The sequence below is a fragment of the Pipistrellus hanaki genome, assembly GCF_964339955.1.
Source record: "Pipistrellus hanaki genome assembly, contig: scaffold_24, whole genome shotgun sequence".
Classification (NCBI taxonomy): Eukaryota; Metazoa; Chordata; class Mammalia; order Chiroptera; family Vespertilionidae; genus Pipistrellus; species Pipistrellus hanaki.
In genome coordinates this window covers 909,914-932,106 of record NW_028182302.1, presented here as the reverse complement: position 1 = coordinate 932,106, position 22,193 = coordinate 909,914, and positions in this window count along the sequence as shown.

Below are 22,193 nucleotides of genomic sequence, written 5' to 3'. Positions count from 1 at the left end.
CCAAAGCTTCCAAACGTGTTTCTTTCTCTATTTCAATGGTATTCTGCCTTATATAACACACATTTACCACTCTAGTCTCCTTTAAGTAAACAATATAGGATTCATACAGTGTTTGATGTTATCTTAACTCGAATTAAGGATTTCCCGGATTTAGCTACCTTTTCTACACTAAGAACTGACTTGGAGATTCTGTTTCAGCTGTTCTAAACAAGTTCTAATCTGTTTACAGTCATTTTCAATGAATTATTCATGTTTTCATGTAGTTTCCTATATTCTGCCTTCTGGCCCAAGTATAAGCTTTGCCCACCTTATCAAACAACTTCCTACACACTGTTATGAACTGAGGGAGCTAGGGAACATTGTCTCTGAACTGTGTTATAGAGTGTAGTACTACATTTCAGTGTAGTGTAAGGCTTTCCAAAGCTGCCGAACGTGTTTGTTTCTCTATTTCAATGGTATTCTGCCTTGTATAACACACATTTACCACTCTAGTCTCCTTTAAGTAAAGAATATAGGATTCATAGAGTGTTTCATGTGATCTTAACTGGAATTAAGGATTTCCCTTATCTTAGCTACCTTTTCTACACTAAGAACTGACTTGGAGATTCTCTTTCAGCTGTTCTAAAGAAGTTCTCATCTGTTTACAGTCATTTTCAATGAATTATTCATGTTTTCATGTAGTTTCCTATATTCTGCCTTCTGGCCCAAGTATAAGGTTTGCCCACCTTATCAAACAACTTCCTACACACTGTTATGAACTGAGGGAGCTAGGGAACATTGTCTCTGAACTGTGTTATAGAGTGTAGTACTACATTTCAGTGTAGTGTAAGGCTTTCCAAAGCTGCCAAACGTGTTTCTTTCTCTATTTCAATGGTATTCTGCCTTATATAACACACATTTACGAATCTAGTCTCCTTTAAGTAAACAATATAGGATTCATACAGTGTTTGATGTTATCTTAACTCGAATTAAGGATTTTCCGGATTTAGCTACCTTTTCTACACTAAGAACTGACTTGGAGAATCTCTTTCATCTGTTCTAAGCAAGTTCTCATCTGTTTACAGTCATTTTCACTGAATTATTCATGTTTTCATGTAGTTTCCTATATTCTGCCTTCTGGCCCAAGTATAAGCTTTGGCCACTTTATCAAACAACTTCCTACACACTGTTATGAACTGAGGGAGCTAGGGAACATTGTCTCTCAACTGTGTTATAGAGTGTAGTACTACATTTCAGTGAAGTGTAAGGCTTTCCAAAGCTGTCGAACTTGTTTCTTTCTCTATTTCAATGGTATTCTGCCTTGTATAACACACATTTACCACTCTAGTCTCCTTTAAGTAAACAATATAGGATTCATACAGTGTTTGATGTTATCTTAACTCGAATTAAGGATTTCCCGGATTTAGCTACCTTTTCTACACTAAGAACTGACTTGGAGATTCTGTTTCAGCTGTTCTAAACAAGTTCTAATCTGTTTACAGTCATTTTCAATGAATTATTCATGTTTTCATGTAGTTTCCTATATTATGCCTTCTGGCCCAAGTATAAGCTTTGCCCACCTTATCAAACAACTTCCTACACACTGTTATGAACTGAGGGAGCTAGGGAACATTGTCTCTGAACTGTGTTATAGAGTGTAGTACTACATTTCAGTGTAGTGTAAGGCTTTCCAAAGCTGCCGAACGTGTTTGTTTCTCTATTTCAATGGTATTCTGCCTTGTATAACACACATTTACCACTCTAGTCTCCTTTAAGTAAAGAATATAGGATTCATAGAGTGTTTCATGTGATCTTAACTGGAATTAAGGATTTCCCTTATCTTAGCTACCTTTTCTACACTAAGAACTGACTTGGAGATTCTCTTTCAGCTGTTCTAAAGAAGTTCTCATCTGTTTACAGTCATTTTCAATGAATTATTCATGTTTTCATGTAGTTTCCTATATTCTGCCTTCTGGCCCAAGTATAAGGTTTGCCCACCTTATCAAACAACTTCCTACACACTGTTATGAACTGAGGGAGCTAGGGAACATTGTCTCTGAACTGTGTTATAGAGTGTAGTACTACATTTCAGTGTAGTGTAAGGCTTTCCAAAGCTGCCAAACGTGTTTCTTTCTCTATTTCAATGGTATTCTGCCTTATATAACACACATTTACGACTCTAGTCTCCTTTAAGTAAACAATATAGGATTCATACAGTGTTTGATGTTATCTTAACTCGAATTAAGGATTTTCCGGATTTAGCTACCTTTTCTACACTAAGAACTGACTTGGAGAATCTCTTTCATCTGTTCTAAGCAAGTTCTCATCTGTTTACAGTCATTTTCACTGAATTATTCATGTTTTCATGTAGTTTCCTATATTCTGCCTTCTGGCCCAAGTATAAGCTTTGGCCACTTTATCAAACAACTTCCTACACACTGTTATGAACTGAGGGAGCTAGGGAACATTGTCTCTCAACTGTGTTATAGAGTGTAGTACTACATTTCAGTGAAGTGTAAGGCTTTCCAAAGCTGTCGAACTTGTTTCTTTCTCTATTTCAATGGTATTCTGCCTTGTATAACACACATTTACCACTCTAGTCTCCTTTAAGTAATGAATATAGGACTCATACAGTGTTTGATGTTATCTTAACTAGAATTAAGGATTTCCCTTATCTTAGCTACCTTTTCTACACTACGAACTGACTTGGAGATTCTCTTTCAGCTGTTCTAAACAAGTTCTCTTCTGTTTACAGTCATTTTCAATGAATTATTCATGTTTTCATGTAGTTTCCTATATTCTGCCTTCTGGCCCAAGTATAAGCTTTGCCCACCTTATCAAACAACTTCCTACACACTGTTATGAACTGAGGAAGCTAGGGAACATTGTCTCTGAACTGTGTTATAGAGTGTAGTACTACATTTCAGTGTAGTGTAAGGCTTTCCAAAGCTGCCGAACGTGTTTGTTTCTCTATTTCAATGGTATGCTGCCTTGTATAACACACATTTACCACTCTAGTCTCCTTTAAGTAATGAATATAGGATTCATACAGTGTTTGATGTTATCTTAACTTGAATTAAGGATTTTCCTTATCTTAGCTACCTTTTCTACACTAAGAACTGACTTGGAGATTCTCTTTCAGCTGTTCTAAACAAGTTCTCATCTGTTTACAGTCATTTTCACTGAATTATTCATGTTTTCATGTAGTTTCCTATATTCTGCCTTCTGGCCCAAGTATAAGCTTTGGCCACTTTATCAAACAACTTCCTACACACTGTTATGAACTGAGGGAGCTAGGGAACATTGTCTCTCAACTGTGTTATAGAGTGTAGTACTACATTTCAGTGAAGTGTAAGGCTTTCCAAAGCTGCCAAACTTGTTTCTTTCTCTATTTCAATGGTATTCTTCTTTGTATAACACACATTTACCACTCTAGTCTCCTTTAAGTAATGAATATAGGATTCATACAGTGTTTGATGTTATCTTAACTCGAATTAAGGATTTTCCTTATCTTATCTACCTTTTCTACACTAAGAACTGACTTGGAGATTCTCTTTCAGCTGTTCTAAACAAGTTCTCATCTGTTTACAGTCATTTTCACTGAATTATTCATGTTTTCATGTAGTTTCCTATATTCTGCCTTCTGGCCCAAGTATAAGCTTTGCCCACCTTATCAAACAACTTCCTACACACTGTTATGAACTGAGGCAGCTAGGACACATTGTCTCTCAACTGTGTTATAGAGTGTAGTACTACATTTCAGTGAAGTGTAAGCCTTTCCAAAGCTGCCGAAAGTGTTTCTTTCTCTATTTCAATGGTATTCTGCCTTGTATAACACACATTTACCACTCTAGTTTCCTTTAAGTAAAGAATATAGGATTCATACAATGTTTCATGGGATCTTAACTGGTATTAAGGATTTCCCTTATCTTAGCTACCTTTTCTACACTAAGAACTGACTTGGAGTTTCTCTTTCAGCTGTTCTAAACAAGTTCACATCTGTTTACAGTCATTTTCACTGAATTATTCATGTTTTCATGTAGTTTCCTATATTCTGCCTTCTGGCCCAAGTATAAGCTTTGCCTACTTTATCAAACACCTTCCTACACTCTGTTATGAACTGAGGCAGCTAGGGAACATTGTCTCTCAACTGTGTTATAGAGTGTAGTACTACATTTCAGTGAAGTGTAAGCCTTTCCAAAGCTGCCGAACGTGTTTCTTTCTCTATTTCAATGGTATTCTGCCTTGTATAACACACATTTACCACTCTAGTTTCCTTTAAGTAAAGAATATAGGATTCATACAGTGTTTCATGTGATCTTAACTCGAATTAAGGATTTCCCGGATAGTAGCTACCTTTTCTACACTAAGAACTGACTTGGAGATTCTCTTTCAGCTGTTCTAAACAAGTTCTCATGTGTTTACAGTCATTTTCAATGAATTATTCATGTTTTCATGTAGTTTCCTATATTCTGCCTTCTGGCCCAAGTACAAGCTTTGCCCACTTTATCAAACAACTTCCTACACACTGTTATGAACTGAGGGAGCTAGGAACATTGTCTCTCAACTGTGTTATAGAGTGTAGTACTACATTTCAGTGAAGTGTAAGGCTTTCCAAAGCTGCCGAACGTGTTTGTGTCTCTATTTCAATGGTATTCTGCCTTGTATAACACACATTTACCACTCTAGTCTCCTTTAAGTAAAGAATATAGGATTCATAGAGTGTTTCATGTGATCTTAACTGGAATTAAGGATTTCCCTTATCTTAGCTACCTTTTCTACACTAAGAACTGACTTGCAGATTCTCTTTCAGCTGTTCTAAACAAGTTCTCATCTGTTTACAGTCATTTTCACTGAATTATTCATGTTTTCATGTAGTTTCCTATATTCTGCCTTCTGGCCCAAGTATAAGCTTTGCCCACTTTATCAAACACCTTCCTACACTGTGTTATGAACTGAGGCAGCTAGGGAACATTGTCTCTCAACTGTGTTATAGAGTGTAGTACTACATTTCAGTGAAGTGTAAGGCTTTCCAAAGCTGTCAAACGTGTTTCTTTCTCTATTTCAATGGTATTCTGGCTTATATAACACACATTTACCACTCTAGTCTCCTTTAAGTAAACAATATAGGATTCATACAGTGTTTGATGTTATCTTAACTCGAATTAAGGATTTCCCGGATTTAGCTACCTTTTCTACACTAAGAACTGACTTGGAGAATATTTTTCATCTGTTCTAAACAAGTTCTCATCTGTTTACAGTCATTTTCACTGAATTATTTATGTTTTCACGTAGTTTCCTATATTCTGCCTTCTGGCCCAAGTATAAGCTTTGCCCACTTTATCAAATAACTTCCTACACACTGTTATGAACTGAGGCAGCTCGGGAACATTGTATCTCAACTGTGTTATAGAGTGTAGTACTACATTTCAGTGAAGTGTAAGGCTTTCCAAAGCTGCCGAACGTGTTTGTTTCTCTATTTCAATGGTATTCTGCCTTGTATAACACACATTTACCACTCTAGTCTCCTTTAAGTAAAGAATATAGGATTCATAGAGTGTTTCATGTGATCTTAACTGGAATAAAGGATTTCCCTTATCTTAGCTACCTTTTCTACACTAAGAACTGACTTGGAGATTCTCTTTCAGCTGTTCTAAACAAGTTCTCATCTGTTTACAGTCATTTTCAATGAATTATTCATGTTTTCATGTAGTTTCCTATATTCTGCCTTCTGGCCCAAGTATAAGCTTTGGCCACTTTATCAAACAACTTCCGTCACACTGTTATGAACTGAGGGAGCTAGGGAACATTGTCTCTCAACCTTGTTATAGAGTGTAGTACTACATTTCAGTGAAGTGTAAGGCTTTCCAAAGCTGCCAAACTTGTTTCTTTCTCTATTTCAATGGTATTCTTCTTTGTATAACACACATTTACCTCTCTAGTCTCCTTTAAGTAATGAATATAGGATTCATACAGTGTTTGATGTTATCTTAACTCGAATTAAGGATTTTCCTTATCTTATCTACCTTTTCTACACTAAGAACTGACTTGGAGATTCTCTTTCAGCTGTTCTAAACAAGTTCTCATCTGTTTACAGTCATTTTCACTGAGTTATTCATGTTTTCATGTAGTTTCCTATATTCTGCCTTCTGGCCCAAGTATAAGCTTTGGCCACTTTATCAAACAACTTCCTACACACTGTTATGAACTGAGGGAGCTAGGAAACATTGTCTCTCAACTGTGTTATAGAGTGTAGTACTACATTTCAGTGAAGTGTAAGGCTTTCCAAAGCTGCCAACCTTGTTTCTTTCTCTATTTCAATGGTATTCTGCTTTGTATAACACACATTTACCACTCTAGTCTCCTTTAAGTAATGAATATAGGATTCATACAGTGTTTGATGTTATCTTAACTCGAATTAAGGATTTTCCTTATCTTAGCTGCCTTTTCTACACTAAGAACTGACTTGGAGATTCTCTTTCAGCTGTTCTAAACAAGTTCTCATCTGTTTACAGTCATTTTCACTGAATTATTCATGTTTTCATGTAGTTTCCTATATTCTGCCTTCTGGCCCAAGTATAAGCTTTGCCCACTTTATCAAACACCTTCCTACACTCTGTTATGAACTGAGGCAGCTAGGACACATTGTCTCTCAACTGTGTTATAGAGTGTAGTACTACATTTCAGTGAAGTGTAAGCCTTTCCAAAGCTGCCGAAAGTGTTTCTTTCTCTATTTCAATGGTATTCTGCCTTGTATAACACACATTTACCACTCTAGTTTCCTTTAAGTAAAGAATATAGGATTCATACAATGTTTCATGGGATCTTAACTGGTATTAAGGATTTCCCTTATCTTAGCTACCTTTTCTACACTAAGAACTGACTTGGAGTTTCTCTTTCAGCTGTTCTAAACAAGTTCTCATCTGTTTACAGTCATTTTCACTGAATTATTCATGTTTTCATGTAGTTTCCTATATTCTGCCTTCTGGCCCAAGTATAAGCTTTGCCTACTTTATCAAACACCTTCCTACACTCTGTTATGAACTGAGGCAGATAGGGAACATTGTCTCTCAACTGTGTTATAGAGTGTAGTACTACATTTCAGTGAAGTGTAAGCCTTTCCAAAGCTGCCGAACGTGTTTCTTTCTCTATTTCAATGGTATTCTGCCTTGTATAACACACATTTACCACTCTAGTTTCCTTTAAGTAAAGAATATAGGATTCATACAGTGTTTCATGTGATCTTAACTCGAATTAAGGATTTCCCGGATAGTAGCTACCTTTTCTACACTAAGAACTGACTTGGAGATTCTCTTTCAGCTGTTCTAAACAAGTTCTCATGTGTTTACAGTCATTTTCAATGAATTATTCATGTTTTCATGTAGTTTCCTATATTCTGCCTTCTGGCCCAAGTATAAGCTTTGCCCACTTTATCAAACAACTTCCTACACACTGTTATGAACTGAGGGAGCTAGGAACATTGTCTCTCAACTGTGTTATAGAGTGTAGTACTACATTTCAGTGAAGTGTAAGGTTTTCCAAAGCTGCCGAACGTGTTTGTGTCTGTATTTCAATGGTATTCTGCCTTGTATAACACACATTTACCACTCTAGTCTCCTTGAAGTAAAGAATATAGGATTCATAGAGTGTTTCATGTGATCTTAACTGGAATTAAGGATTTCCCTTATCTTAGCTACCTTTTCTACACTAAGAACTGACTTGCAGATTCTCTTTCAGCTGTTCTAAACAAGTTCTCATCTGTTTACAGTCATTTTCACTGAATTATTCATGTTTTCATGTAGTTTCCTATATTCTGCCTTCTGGCCCAAGTATAAGCTTTGCCCACTTTATCAAACACCTTCCTACACTCTGTTATGAACTGAGGCAGCTAGGACACATTGTCTCTCAACTGTGTTATAGAGTGTAGTACTACATTTCAGTGAAGTGTAAGCCTTTCCAAAGCTGCCGAAAGTGATTCTTTCTCTATTTCAATGGTATTCTGCCTTGTATAACACACATTTACCACTCTAGTTTCCTTTAAGTAAAGAATATAGGATTCATACAATGTTTCATGGGATCTTAACTGGTATTAAGGATTTCCCTTATCTTAGCTACCTTTTCTACACTAAGAACTTACTTGGAGTTTCTCTTTCAGGTGTTCTAAACAAGTTCTCATCTGTTTACAGTCATTTTCACTGAATTATTCATGTTTTCATGTAGTTTCCTATATTCTGCCTTCTGGCCCAAGTATAAGCTTTGCCTACTTTATCAAACACCTTCCTACACTCTGTTATGAACTGAGGAAGCTAGGGAACATTGTCTCTCAACTGTGTTATAGAGTGTAGTACTACATTTCAGTGAAGTGTAAGCCTTTCCAAAGCTGCCAACGTGTTTCTTTCTCTATTTCAATGGTATTCTGCCTTGTATAACACACATTTACCACTCTAGTTTCCTTTAAGTAAAGAATATAGGATTCATACAGTGTTTCATGTGATCTTAACTCGAATTAAGGATTTCCCGGATAGTAGCTACCTTTTCTACACTAAGAACTGACTTGGAGATTCTCTTTCAGCTGTTCTAAACAAGTTCTCATGTGTTTACAGTCATTTTCAATGAATTATTCATGTTTTCATGTAGTTTCCTATATTCTGCCTTCTGGCCCAAGTATAAGCTTTGCCCACTTTATCAAACAACTTCCTACACACTGTTATGAACTGAGGGAGCTAGGAACATTGTCTCTCAACTGTGTTATAGAGTGTAGTACTACATTTCAGTGAAGTGTAAGGTTTTCCAAAGCTGCCGAACGTGTTTGTGTCTCTATTTCAATGGTATTCTGCCTTGTATAACACACATTTACCACTCTAGTCTCCTTGAAGTAAAGAATATAGGATTCATAGAGTGTTTCATGTGATCTTAACTGGAATTAAGGATTTCCCTTATCTTAGCTACCTTTTCTACACTAAGAACTGACTTGGAGATTCTCTTTCAGCTGTTCTAAACAAGTTCTCATCTGTTTACAGTCATTTTCACTGAATTATTCATGTTTTCATGTAGTTTCCTATATGCTGCCTTCTGGCCCAAGTATAAGCTTTGCCCACTTTATCAAACAACTTCCTACACACTGTTATGAACTGAGGGAGCTAGGAACATTGTCTCTCAACTGTGTTATAGAGTGTAGTACTACATTTCAGTGAAGTGTAATGCTTTCCAGAGCTGCCAAACGTGTTTCTTTCTCTATTTCAATGGTATTCTGCCTTATATAACACACATTTACCACTCTAGTCTCCTTTAAATAAACAATATAGGATTTATACAGTGTTTGATGTTATCTTAACTTGAATTAAGGATTTCCTGGATTTAGCTACATTTTCTACACTAAGAACTGACTTGGAGAATCTCTTTCATCTGTTCTAAACAAGTTCTCATCTGTTTACAGTCATTTTCACTGAATTATTCATGTTTTCATGTAGTTTCCTATATTCTGCCTTCTGGCCCAAGTATAAGCTTTGCCCACTTTATCAAACAACTTCCTACACACTGTTATGAACTGAGGCAGCTCGGGAACATTGTCTCTCAACTGTGTTATAGAGTGTAGTACTACATTTCAGTGAAGTGTAAGGCTTTCCAAAGCTGCCGAACGTGTTTGTTTCTCTATTTCAATGGTATTCTGCCTTGTATAACACACATTTACCACTCTAGTCTCCTTTAAGTAAAGAATATAGGATTCATAGAGTGTTTCATGTGATCTTAACTGGAATTAAGGATTTCCCTTATCTTAGCTACCTTTTCTACACTAAGAACTGTCTTGGAAATTCTCTTTCAGCTGTTCTAAACAAGTTCTCAACTGTTTACAGTCATTTTCAATGAATTATTCATGTTTTCATGTAGTTTCCTATATTCTGCCTTCTGGCCCAAGTATAAGCTTTGCCCACCTTATCAAACAACTTCCTACACACTGTTATGAACTGAGGGAGCTAGGGAACATTGTCTCTGAACTGTGTTATAGAGTGTAGTACTACATTTCAGTGTAGTGTAAGGCTTTCCAAAGCTGCTGAACGTGTTTCTTTCTCTATTTCAATGGTATTCTGCCTTGTATAACACACATTTACCACTCTAGTCTCCTTTAAGTAATGAATATAGGATTCATACAGTGTTTGATGTTATCTTAACTCGAATTAAGGATTTTCCTTATCTTAGCTACCTTTTCTACACTAAGAACTGACTTGGAGGTTCTCTTTCAGCTGTTCTAAACAAGTTCTCATCTGTTTACAGTCATTTTCAATGAATTATTCATGTTTTCATGTAGTTTCCTATATTCTGCCTTCTGGCCCAAGTATAAGCTTTGGCCACTTTATCAAACAACTTCCTTCACACTGTTATGAACTGAGGGAGCTAGGGAACATTGTCTCTCAACTGTGTTACAGAGTGTAGTACTATATTTCAGTGAAGTGTAAGGCTTTCCAAAGCTGCCAAACTTGTTTCTTTCTCTATTTCAATGGTATTCTGCCTTGTATAACACACATTTACCACTCTAGTCTCCTTTAAGTAATGAATATAGGATTCATACAGTGTTTGATGTTATCTTAACTCGAATTAAGGATTTTCCTTATCTTAGCTACCTTTTCTACACTAAGAACTGACTTGGAGATTCTCTTTCAGCTGTTCTAAACAAGTTCTCATCTGTTTACAGTCATTTTCACTGAATTATTCATGTTTTCATGTAGTTTCCTATATTCTGCCTTCTGGCCCAAGTATAAGCTTTGCCCACTTTATCAAACAACTTCCTACACACTCTTATGAACTGAGGCAGCTAGGGAACATTGTCTCTCAACTGTGTTATAGAGTGTAGTACTACATTTCAGTGAAGTGTAAGCCTTTCCAAAGCTGCCGAAATTGTTTCTTTCTCTATTTCAATGGTATTCTGCCTTGTATAACACACATTTACCACTCTAGTTTACTTTAAGTAAAGAATATAGAATTCATACAATGTTTCATGGGATCATAACTGGTATTAAGGATTTCCCTTATCTTAGCTACCTTTTCTACACTAAGAACTGACTTGGAGTTTCTCTTTCAGCTGTTCTAAACAAGTTCTCATCTGTTTACAGTCATTTTCACTGAGTTATTCATGTTTTCATGTAGTTTCCTATATTCTGCCTTTTGGCCCAAGTATAAGCTTTGCCTACTTTATCAAACACCTTCCTACACTCTGTTATGAACTGAGGCAGCTAGGGAACATTGTCTCTCAACTGTGTTATAGAGTGTAGTACTACATTTCAGTGAAGTGTAAGCCTTTTCAAAGTTGCCGAATGTGTTTCTTTCTCTATTTCAATGGTATTCTGCCTTGTATAACACACATTTACCATTCTAGTTTCCTTTAAGTAAAGAATATAGGATTCATACAGTTTTTCATGTGATCTTAACTCAAATTAAGGATTTCCTGGATAGTAGCTACCTTTTCTACACTAAGAACTGACTTGGAGATTCTCTTTCAGCTGTTCTAAACAAGTTCTCATGTGTTTACAGTCATTTTCAATGAATTATTCATGTTTTCATGTAGTTTCCTATATTCTGCCTTCTGGCCCAAGTATAAGCTATGCCCACTTTATCAAACAACTTCCTACACACTGTTATGAACTGAGGGAGCTAGGAACATTGTCTCTCAACTGTGTTATAGAGTGTAGTACTACATTTCAGTGAAGTGTAACACTTTCCAAAGCTGCCGAACGTGTTTGTTTCTCTATTTCAATGGTATTCTGCCTAATATAACACACATTTACCACTCTAATCTCCTTTAAGTAAACAATATAGGATTCATACAGTGTTTGATGTTATCTTAACTCGAATTAAGGATTTTCCTTATCTTAGCTACCTTTTCTACACTAAGAACTGACTTGGAGAATCTCTTTCATCTGTTCTAAACACGTTCTCATCTGTTTACAGTCATTTTCACTGAATTATTCATGTTTTCATGTAGTTTCCTATATTCTGCCTTCTGGCCCAAGTATAAGCTTTGCCCACTTTATCAAACAACTTCCTACACACTGTTATGAACTGAGGCAGCTCGGGAACATTGTCTCTCAACTGTGTTATAGAGTGTAGTACTACATTTCAGTGAAGTGTAAGGCTTTCCAAAGCTGCCGAACGTGTTTGTTTCTCTATTTCAATGGTATTCTGCCTTGTATAACACACATTTACCACTCTAGTCTCCTTTAAGTAAAGAATATAGGATTCATAGAGTGTTTCATGTGATCTTAACTGGAATTAAGGATTTCCCTTATCTTAGCTACCTTTTCTACACTAAGAACTGACTTGGAGATTCTCTTTCAGCTGTTCTAAACAAGTTCTCATCTGTTTACAGTCATTTTCAATGAATTATTCATCTTTTCATGTAGTTTCCTATATTCTGCCTTCTGCCCCAAGTATAAGCTTTGCCCACCTTATCAAACAACTTCCTACACACTGTTATGAACTGAGGGAGCTAGGGAACATTGTCTCTGAACTGTGTTATAGAGTGTAGTACTACATTTCAGTGTAGTGTAAGGCTTTCCAAAGCTGCTGAACGTGTTTCTTTCTCTATTTCAATGGTATTCTGCCTTGTATAACACACATTTACCACTGTAGTCTACTTTAAGTAATGAATATAGGATTCATACAGTGTTTGATGTTATCTTAACTCGAATTAAGGATTTTCCTTATCTTAGCTACCTTTTCTACACTAAGAACTGACTTGGAGATTCTCTTTCAGCTGTTCTAAACAAGTTCTCATCTGTTTACAGTCATTTTCACTGAATTATTCATGTTTTCATGTAGTTTCCTATATGCTGCCTTCTGGCCCAAGTATAAGCTTTGCCCACTTTATCAAACAACTTCCTACACACTGTTATGAACTGAGGGAGCTAGGAACATTGTCTCTCAACTGTGTTATAGAGTGTAGTACTACATTTCAGTGAAGTGTAATGCTTTCCAGAGCTGCCAAACGTGTTTCTTTCTCTATTTCAATGGTATTCTGCCTTATATAACACACATTTACCACTCTAGTCTCCTTTAAATAAACAATATAGGATTCATACAGTGTTTGATGTTATCTTAACTCGAATTAAGGATTTCCTGGATTTAGCTACCTTTTCTACACTAAGAACTGACTTGGAGATTCTCTTTCAGCTGTTCTAAACAAGTTCTCATGTGTTTACAGTCATTTTCAATGAATTATTCATGTTTTCATGTAGTTTCCTATATTCTGCCTTCTGGCCCAAGTATAAGCTTTGCCCACTTTATCAAACAACTTCCTACACACTGTTATGAACTGAGGGAGCTAGGAACATTGTCTCTCAACTGTGTTATAGAGTGTAGTACTACATTTCAGTGAAGTGTAAGGCTTTCCAAAGCTGCCGAACGTGTTTGTTTCTCTATTTCAATGGTATTCTGCCTTGTATAACACACATTTACCACTCTAGTCCCCTTTAAGTAAAGAATATAGGATTCATAGAGTGTTTCATGTGATCTTAACTGGAATTAAGGATTTCCCTTATCTTAGCTACCTTTTCTACACTAAGAACTGACTTGGAGATTCTCTTTCAGCTGTTCTAAACAAGTTCTCATCTGTTTACAGTCATTTTCACTGAATTATTCATGTTTTCATGTAGTTTCCTATATTCTTCCTTCTGGCCCAAGTATAAGCTTTGCCCACTTTATCAAACAACTTCCTACACACTGTTATGAACTGAGGGAGCTAGGAACATTGTCTCTCAACTGTGTTATAGAGTGTAGTACTACATTTCAGTGAAGTGTAAGGCTTTCCAAAGCTGCCAAACTTGTTTCTTTCTCTATTTCAATGGTATTCTGCCTTGTATAACACACATTTACCACTCTAGTCTCCTTTAAGTAATGAATATAGGATTCATACAGTGTTTGATGTTATCTTAACTCGAATTAAGGATTTTCCTTATCTTAGCTACCTTTTCTACACTAAGAACTGACTTGGAGATTCTCTTTCAGCTGTTCTAAACAAGTTCTCATCTGTTTCCAGTCATTTTCACTGAATTAATCATGTTTTCATGTAGTTTCCTATATTCTGCCTTCTGGCCCAAGTATAAGCTTTGCCCACTTTATCAAACAACTTCCTACACACTGTTATGAACTGAGGGAGCTAGGAACATTGTCTCTCAACTGTGTTATAGAGTGTAGTACTACATTTCAGTGAAGTGTAACACTTTCCAAAGCTGCCGAACGTGTTTGTTTCTCTATTTCAATGGTATTCTGCCTAATATAACACACATTTACCACTCTAATCTCCTTTAAGTAAACAATATAGGATTCATACAGTGTTTGATGTTATCTTAACTCGAATTAAGGATTTTCCTTATCTTAGCTACCTTTTCTACACTAAGAACTGACTTGGAGAATCTCTTTCATCTGTTCTAAACACGTTCTCATCTGTTTACAGTCATTTTCACTGAATTATTCATGTTTTCATGTAGTTTCCTATATTCTGCCTTCTGGCCCAAGTATAAGCTTTGCCCACTTTATCAAACAACTTCCTACACACTGTTATGAACTGAGGCAGCTCGGGAACATTGTCTCTCAACTGTGTTATAGAGTGTAGTACTACATTTCAGTGAAGTGTAAGGCTTTCCAAAGCTGCCGAACGTGTTTGTTTCTCTATTTCAATGGTATTCTGCCTTGTATAACACACATTTACCACTCTAGTCTCCTTTAAGTAAAGAATATAGGATTCATAGAGTGTTTCATGTGATCTTAACTGGAATTAAGGATTTCCCTTATCTTAGCTACCTTTTCTACACTAAGAACTGACTTGGAGATTCTCTTTCAGCTGTTCTAAACAAGTTCTCATCTGTTTACAGTCATTTTCAATGAATTATTCATCTTTTCATGTAGTTTCCTATATTCTGCCTTCTGCCCCAAGTATAAGCTTTGCCCACCTTATCAAACAACTTCCTACACACTGTTATGAACTGAGGGAGCTAGGGAACATTGTCTCTGAACTGTGTTATAGAGTGTAGTACTACATTTCAGTGTAGTGTAAGGCTTTCCAAAGCTGCTGAACGTGTTTCTTTCTCTATTTCAATGGTATTCTGCCTTGTATAACACACATTTACCACTCTAGTCTACTTTAAGTAATGAATATAGGATTCATACAGTGTTTGATGTTATCTTAACTCGAATTAAGGATTTTCCTTATCTTAGCTACCTTTTCTACACTAAGAACTGACTTGGAGATTCTCTTTCAGCTGTTCTAAACAAGTTCTCATCTGTTTACAGTCATTTTCACTGAATTATTCATGTTTTCATGTAGTTTCCTATATGCTGCCTTCTGGCCCAAGTATAAGCTTTGCCCACTTTATCAAACAACTTCCTACACACTGTTATGAACTGAGGGAGCTAGGAACATTGTCTCTCAACTGTGTTATAGAGTGTAGTACTACATTTCAGTGAAGTGTAATGCTTTCCAGAGCTGCCAAACGTGTTTCTTTCTCTATTTCAATGGTATTCTGCCTTATATAACACACATTTACCACTCTAGTCTCCTTTAAATAAACAATATAGGATTCATACAGTGTTTGATGTTATCTTAACTCGAATTAAGGATTTCCTGGATTTAGCTACCTTTTCTACACTAAGAACTGACTTGGAGATTCTCTTTCAGCTGTTCTAAACAAGTTCTCATGTGTTTACAGTCATTTTCAATGAATTATTCATGTTTTCATGTAGTTTCCTATATTCTGCCTTCTGGCCCAAGTATAAGCTTTGCCCACTTTATCAAACAACTTCCTACACACTGTTATGAACTGAGGGAGCTAGGAACATTGTCTCTCAACTGTGTTATAGAGTGTAGTACTACATTTCAGTGAAGTGTAAGGCTTTCCAAAGCTGCCGAACGTGTTTGTTTCTCTATTTCAATGGTATTCTGCCTTGTATAACACACATTTACCACTCTAGTCCCCTTTAAGTAAAGAATATAGGATTCATAGAGTGTTTCATGTGATCTTAACTGGAATTAAGGATTTCCCTTATCTTAGCTACCTTTTCTACACTAAGAACTGACTTGGAGATTCTCTTTCAGCTGTTCTAAACAAGTTCTCATCTGTTTACAGTCATTTTCACTGAATTATTCATGTTTTCATGTAGTTTCCTATATTCTTCCTTCTGGCCCAAGTATAAGCTTTGCCCACTTTATCAAACAACTTCCTACACACTGTTATGAACTGAGGGAGCTAGGAACATTGTCTCTCAACTGTGTTATAGAGTGTAGTACTACATTTCAGTGAAGTGTAAGGCTTTCCAAAGCTGCCAAACTTGTTTCTTTCTCTATTTCAATGGTATTCTGCCTTGTATAACACACATTTACCACTCTAGTCTCCTTTAAGTAATGAATATAGGATTCATACAGTGTTTGATGTTATCTTAACTCGAATTAAGGATTTTCCTTATCTTATCTACCATTTCTACACTAAGAACTGACTTAGAGATTCTCTTTCAGCTGTTCTAGACAAGTTCTCATGTGTTTACAGTCATTTTCAATGAATTATTCATGCTTTCATGTAGTTTCCTATATTCTGCCTTCTGGCCCAAGTATAAGCTTTGCCCACTTTATCAAACAACTTCCTACACACTGTTATGAACTGAGGGAGCTAGGAACATTGTCTCTCAACTGTGTTATAGAGTGTAGTACTACATTTCAGTGAAGTGTAAGGCTTTCCAAAGCTGCCAAACGTGTTTCTTTCTCTATTTCAATGGTATTCTGCCTTATATAACACACATTTACCACTCTAGTCTCCTTTAAGTAAACAATATAGGATTCATACAGTGTTTGATGTTATCTTAACTCGAATTAAGGATTTCCCGGATTTAGCTACCTTTTCTACACTAAGAACTGACTTGGAGAATCTCTTTCATCTGTTCTAAACACGTTCTCATCTGTTTACAGTCATTTTCACTAAATTATTCATGTTTTCATGTAGTTTCCTATATTCTGCCTTCTGGCCCAAGTATAAGCTTTGCCCACTTTATCAAACAACTTCCTACACACTGTTATGAACTGAGGCAGCTCGGGAACATTGTCTCTCAACTGTGTTATAGAGTGTAGTACTACATTTCAGTGAAGTGTAAGGCTTTCCAAAGCTGCCGAACGTGTTTGTTTCTCTATTTCAATGGTATTCTGCCTTGTATAACACACTTTTACCACTCTAGTCTCCTTTAAGTAAAGAATATAGGATTCATAGAGTGTTTCATGTGATCTTAACTGGAATTAAGGATTTCCCTTATCTTAGCTACCTTTTCTACACTAAGAACTGACTTGGCGATTCTCTTTCAGCTGTTCTAAAGAAGTTCTCATCTGTTTACAGTCATTTTCACTGAATTATTCATGTTTTCATGTAGTTTCCTATATTCTGCCTTCTGGCCCAAGTATAAGCTTTGCCCACTTTAGCAAACACCTTCCTACACTCTGTTATGAACTGAGGCAGCTAGGGAACATTGTCTCTCAACTGTGTTATAGAGTGTAGTACTACATTTCAGTGAAGTGTAAGCCTTTCCAAAGCTGCCGAAAGTGTTTCTTTCTCTATTTCAATGGTATTCTGCCTTGTATAACACACATTTACCACTCTAGTCTCCTTTAAGTAATGAATATAGGATTCATACAGTGTTTGATGTTATCTTAACTCGAATTAAGGATTTTCCTTATCTTAGCTACCTTTTCTACACTAACAACTGACTTGGAGATTCTCTTTCAGCTGTTCTCAACAAGTTCTCATCTGTTTACAGTCATTTTCAATGAATTATTCATGTTTTCATGTAGTTTCCTATATTCTGCCTTCTGGCCCAAGTATAAGCTTTGGCCACTTTATCAAACAACTTCCTACACACTGGTATGAACTGAGGGAGCTAGGGAACATTGTCTCTCAACTGTGTTATAGAGTGTAGTACTACATTTCAGTGAAGTGTAAGGGTTTCCAAATCTGCCAAACTTGTTTCTTTCTCTATTTCAATGGTATTCTGCCTTGTATAACACACATTTACCACTCTAGTCTCCTTTAAGTAATGAATATAGGATTCATACAGTGTTTGATGTTATCTTAACTCGAATTAAGGATTTTCCTTATCTTAGCTACTTTTCTACACTAAGAACTGACTTGGAGAATTTCTTTCATCTGTTCTAAACAAGTTCTCATCTGTTTACAGTCATTTTCACTGAATTATTCATGTTTTCATGTAGTTTCCTATATTCTGCCTTCTGGCCCAATATAAGCTTTGCCCACTTTATCAAACAACTTCCTACACACTGTTATGAACTGAGGCAGCTCGGGAACATTGTCTCTCAACTGTGTTATAGAGTGTAGTACTACATTTCAGTGAAGTGTAAGGCTTTCCAAAGCTGCCGAACGTGTTTGTTTCTCTATTTCAATGGTATTCTGCCTTGTATAACACACATTTACCACTCTAGTCTCCTTTAAGTAAAGAATATAGGATTCATAGAGTGTTTCATGTGATCTTAACTGGAATTAAGGATTTCCCTTATCTTAGCTACCTTTTCTACACTAAGAACTGACTTGGAAATTCTCTTTCAGCTGTTCTAAACAAGTTCTCATCTGTTTACAGTCATTTTCACTGAATTATTCATGTTTTCATGTAGTTTCCTATATTCTGCCTTCTGGCCCAAGTATAAGGTTTGGCCACTTTATCAAACAACTTCCTTCACACTGTTATGAACTGAGGTAGCTAGGGAACATTGTCTCTCAACTGTGTTATAGAGTGTAGTACTACATTTCAGTGAAGTGTAAGGCTTTCCAAAGCTGCCAAACTTGTTTCTTTCTCTATTTCAATGGTATTCTGCCTTGTATAACACACATTTACCACTCTAGTCTCCTTTAAGTAATGAATATAGGATTCATACAGTGTTTGATGTTATCTTAACTCGAATTAAGGATTTTCCTTATCTTAGCTACCTTTTCTACACTAAGAACTGACTTGGAGATTCTCTTTCAGCTGTTCTAAACAAGTTCTCATCTGTTTACAGTCATTTTCACTGAATTATTCATGTTTTCATGTAGTTTCCTATATTCTGCCTTCTGGCCCAAGTATAAGCTTTGCCCACTTTATCAAACAACTTCCTACACACTGTTATGAACTGAGGCAGCTAGGGAACATTGTCTCTCAACTGTGTTATAGAGTGTAGTACTACATTTCAGTGAAGTGTAAGCCTTTCCAAAGCTGCCGAAAGTGTTTCTTTCTCTATTTCAATGGTATTCTGCCTTGTATAACACACATTTACCACTCTAGTTTCCTTTAAGTAAAGAATATAGAATTCATACAATGTTTCATGGGATCTTAACTGATATTAAGGATTTCCCTTATCTTAGCTACCTTTTCTACACTAAGAACTGACTTGGAGTTTCTCTTTCAGCTGTTCTAAACAAGTTCTCATCTGTTTACAGTCATTTTCACTGAGTTATTCATGTTTTCATGTAGTTTCCTATATTCTGCCTTCTGGCCCAAGTATAAGCTTTGCCCACTTTATCAAACAACTTCCTACACACTGTTATGAACTGAGGCAGCTCGGGAACATTGTCTCTCAACTGTGTTATAGAGTGTAGTACTACATTTCAGTGAAGTGTAAGGCTTTCCAAAGCTGCCGAACGTGTTTTTTCTCTATTTCAATGGTATTCTGCCTTGTATAACACACATTTACCACTCTAGTCTCCTTTAAGTAAAGAATATAGGATTCATAGAGTGTTTCATGTGATCTTAACTGGAATTAAGGATTTCCCTTATCTTAGCTACCTTTTCTACACTAAGAACTGACTTGGAGATTCTCTTTCAGCTGTTCTAAACAAGTTCTCATCTGTTTACAGTCATTTTCAATGAATTATTCATGTTTTCATGTAGTTTCCTATATTCTGCCTTCTGGCCCAAGTATAAGCTTTGCCCACCTTATCAAACAACTTCCTACACACTGTTATGAACTGAGGGAGCTAGGGAACATTGTCTCTGAACTGTGTTATAGAGTGTAGTACTACATTTCAGTGTAGTGTAAGGCTTTCAAAGCTGCTGAACGTTTTTCTTTCTCTATTTCAATGGTATTCTGCCTTGTATAACACACATTTACCACTCTAGTCTCCTTTAAGTAAAGAATATAGGATTCATAGAGTGTTTCATGTGATCTTAACTGGAATTAAGGATTTCCCTTATCTTAGCTACCTTTTCTACACTAAGAACTGACTTGGAAATTCTCTTTCAGCTGTTCTAAACAAGTTCTCATCTGTTTACAGTCATTTTCACTGAATTATTCATGTTTTCATGTAGTTTCCTATATTCTGCCTTCTGGCCCAAGTATAAGCTTTGCCCACTTTATCAAACAACTTCCTACACACTGTTATGAACTGAGGCAGCTAGGGAACATTGTCTCTCAACTGTGTTATAGAGTGTAGTACTACATTTCAGTGAATTGTAAGCCTTTCCAAAGCTGCCGAAAGTGTTTCTTTCTCTATTTCAATGGTATTCTGCCTTGTATAACACACATTTACCACTCTAGTTTCCTTTAAGTAAAGAATATAGAATTCATACAATGTTTCATGGGATCTTAACTGGTATTAAGGATTTCCCTTATCTTAGCTACCTTTTCTACACTAAGAACTGACTTGGAGTTTCTCTTTCAGCTGTTCTAAACAAGTTCTCATCTGTTTACAGTCATTTTCACTGAGTTATTCATGTTTTCATGTAGTTTCCTATATTCTGCCTTCTGGCCCAAGTATAAGCTTTGCCCACTTTATCAAACAACTTCCTACACACTGTTATGAACTGAGGCAGCTCGGGAACATTGTCTCTCAACTGTGTTATAGAGTGTAGTACTACATTTCAGTGAAGTGTAAGGCTTTCCAAAGCTGCCGAACGTGTTTTTTCTCTATTTCAATGGTATTCTGCCTTGTATAACACACATTTACCACTCTAGTCTCCTTTAAGTAAAGAATATAGGATTCATAGAGTGTTTCATGTGATCTTAACTGGAATTAAGGATTTCCCTTATCTTAGCTACCTTTTCTACACTAAGAACTGACTTGGAGATTCTCTTTCAGCTGTTCTAAACAAGTTCTCATCTGTTTACAGTCATTTTCAATGAATTATTCATGTTTTCATGTAGTTTCCTATATTCTGCCTTCTGGCCCAAGTATAAGCTTTGCCCACCTTATCAAACAACTTCCTACACACTGTTATGAACTGAGGGAGCTAGGGAACATTGTCTCTGAACTGTGTTATAGAGTGTAGTACTACATTTCAGTGTAGTGTAAGGCTTTCCAAAGCTGCCGAACGTGTTTCTTTCTCTATTTCAATGGTATTCTGCCTTGTATAACACACATTTACCACTCTAGTCTCCTTTAAGTAATGAATATAGGATTCATACAGTGTTTGATGTTATCTTAACTCGAATTAAGGATTTTCCTTATCTTAGCTACTTTTCTACACTGAGAACTGAATTGCAGATTCTCTTTCAGCTGTTCTAAACAAGTTCTCATCTGTTTACAGTCATTTTCACTGAATTATTCATGTTTTCATGTAGTTTCCTATATTCTGCCTTCTGGCCCAAGTATAAGCTTTGGCCACTTTATCAAACAACTTCCTACACACTGTTATGAACTGAGGGAGCTAGGGAACATTGTCTCTCAACTGTGTTATAGAGTGTAGTACTACATTTCAGTGAAGTGTAAGGCTTTCCAAAGCTGCCAAACTTGTTTCTTTCTCTATTTCAATGGTATTCTTCTTTGTATAACACACATTTACCACTCTAGTCTCCTTTAAGTAATGAATATAGGATTCATACAGTGTTTGATGTTATCTTAACTCGAATTAAGGATTTTCCTTATCTTATCTACCTTTTCTACACTAAGAACTGACTTGGAGATTCTCTTTCAGCTGTTCTAAACAAGTTCTCATCTGTTTACAGTCATTTTCACTGAGTTATTCATGTTTTCATGTAGTTTCCTATATTCTGCCTTCTGGCCCTAGTATAAGCTTTGGCCACTTTATCAAACAACTTCCTACACACTGTTATGAACTGAGGGAGCTAGGGAACATTGTCTCTCAACTGTGTTATAGAGTGTAGTACTACATTTCAGTGAAGTGTAAGGCTTTCCAAAGCTGCCAAACTTGTTTCTTTCTCTATTTCAATGGTATTCTGCTTTGTATAACACACATTTACC